General features: G+C 41.3%; 1 protein-coding gene across 1 annotated transcript in view; it reads left to right on the plus strand.

Annotated features, from left to right (window-relative positions):
• The window catches only part of CC2D2A (coiled-coil and C2 domain containing 2A), a 128,746-nt gene that overhangs the window by 115,815 nt on the left and 10,476 nt on the right, over positions 1 to 2,455 (plus strand). The window lies entirely within an intron of this gene.

The raw sequence follows: 2,455 nt of genomic DNA on the forward strand, positions 1-2,455 counted from the left end.
AGGCACCAAAAAAACCATCAAAGAACTCCATTATCTGTCAAAATTATTACCAGCTCTCAAAACAATTAAGTATGGTTGACTAATTCTCATAAAGCCAGAGTTTTGTGAGGCAGTAAGAACCTTCTTTTGTCTTCTGTGAGACGGGTGGTGGTACCTGGTGATGCTGTGCATCCCCCGTGGCAGCCGCTCTAAACCTGCTCTGAGCCTTGACCACTCAGTAGAGGGCCTCACCCTGGCTTTGTTGGCCTGGCACCTGAAACCTCAACTGTTCCAGACTCCACCACACAACCTCTTTGGATGTCAGTCTTTCTCCTCCGTCACCCCTTTTCCAAGAAATAAGTCTCTTTCCTTTCCACCTGTGTTTGTGTTTCCATTCCCATTCCAAGCTCCACTGATGGTTTTTTCTCTCTCCTTCTCTACCTATTGATGTGCTCAGGAGTCCAATGATTCTAAGATGTGCTTCTCCCAACCCAGACACCAGGGGTGGGGAATTGATTCCCTGGGGCCACATGTGGCTTTCTGGATACCTGAGTGCGGCCTTTTGACTAAATCTAAATTTTACAGAACAAATCCTTTCAATAAAGTAACACTGTCTTGCTAATGAATAAATAAATCTAATAATTTACTTTCATTCCTCATTCTCCTCTCCTTTTCTATGGCATATGACTTGACTATTCCCTTCTTCATGAAAAAACACTTTCCCCCTCCTTGGTTTATTAATAAAGGACTGTTTGGTTTTCATTTCTCTGTAATAACTTCTTATGTTTCTTTCACTGGCTCTTTTCCAACCCCTGAAAAGTAGATATTCCTAAAGATTCTATATTTAGATTTCTTCCAGGACCACACCTATGGTTATTAATTGTGGCTCTATCTAGTTTACTCTGGCAGAGAAGTCATAATTCTGTAACCAGCCCTAGAATCTTTGAGCCTGATTTTCATGTTTGCTAGACACCCAGGTGCTTTATCAAAATTTTAAACTAAGCACACCCAAAACTCAAGTCATTTCCTCAAAAACCAGCTCCTCCTCTCGGCTTCCTATGTGTACCGATGTCAGTTACCCAAATTCAAACCCCAGAACTGTCCTTGATTTTCCTTCTCCCTCACTTCACCCTTCAACAATCCTATTTGTAGATAACAAGTCATATAGATTCTACCTTTTCTGTTTCTCAAGTCATACCATTATTGTTTCATCCTACACGATTATTAATATAAACCAACTAAATAATCTGTCACCAATTCAGTTCACTTTTTGATATACTGATGCCTGATTAAACTTCTTAATAATGTTCAGCTTTCATCATTACATGGCTCAAAAATTACTAGGGGCAAGTCACTGCACGTAAATTGAAGAATAAACTTCCCACCTTGGATTTCAAAACCCTCTGTAATCTTATCTCAACTATCTTTATCCAACCCTATTTCCCACTACTTTTCTGCACACTCCTACCTTATAGCCAAACTATAGTTCTTCAAGATCTTGTTGTTTTAAACCAATTTGTTGATTTGGATTCAAAGTCATCAAGGCCTCCTACCTCATTAGCTGCCACTTCTCTATATTCTTTGCTGCCTTTTCCTTATTTCTCCAAATTTAAAACATTAGAGACCCTGAAAGTTCATCAGACTTCTCTCCTATCTATGTTTCTTCCCTAGGAACACCATATATATGCTAATGATTCTCAAATTTATATCTCCAGCTCACCTGGCTACCTGGAACTTCAGACTCAAATATCCAACCATCTACTCAGTGTCCCCATTTGGATGTCAGACAGACATCTCAAACCTAACATACCCAAACTTTAACCCCTGATTCCCTTTTGCAGTCTTCCCATCTCAATAAATGGCAACTCCATCTGTCCCGTTACTTAAGCCAAAATCCTTGGAGTCACGTTTGATTCATCTCCGTGTCTCTCTCTCTCTCTCTCCTACATCCAATCCATCAGCAAATCCTACTGGCTTTCCCTTCACAATATACCCAGAGTCTTACCACAGCTCACCACTATCACTGCTACCATTTTTGTCCAAGTTAACTGTAGCTCTCTCCTGGATTATTCACAATAACCTCCTAACTAGAGATTTCACCACTTGCCCCTACACTCTTCTTTCTAGTCTCAAAACAGCAAAGAAAATTCCTGTTAAAGGGAAAGGCAAATTATGTCACTCCTCTGTCCAAAGTGTTAATACTCCCATGGCTTCCTAGCTCACTTTGGAGTCAAAGCCTAGGTCAGGCATGGTGACTCACACCTGTAATTCTTGCAGTCTGGGAGGTCGAGGCGGGAGGATCTCCTGAGGCCTGAAGTTCAAGGAGACCAGCCTCACAAGGGTGAGACCCTATCTCTACTAAAAATAGAAAAAATTAGCCGGGTGTGGCAGTGCATGCCTATAGTTCCAGCTATTCAGGAGGATCACTTGAGTGGGAGGTTGTAGTAAGCTATGATGACACCACGGCACTCTAGCT

The sequence above is a fragment of the Propithecus coquereli genome, unplaced genomic scaffold (genome assembly GCF_000956105.1).
Source record: "Propithecus coquereli isolate 6110/MARCELLA unplaced genomic scaffold, Pcoq_1.0 Scaffold13, whole genome shotgun sequence".
Lineage (NCBI taxonomy): Eukaryota > Metazoa > Chordata > Mammalia > Primates > Indriidae > Propithecus > Propithecus coquereli.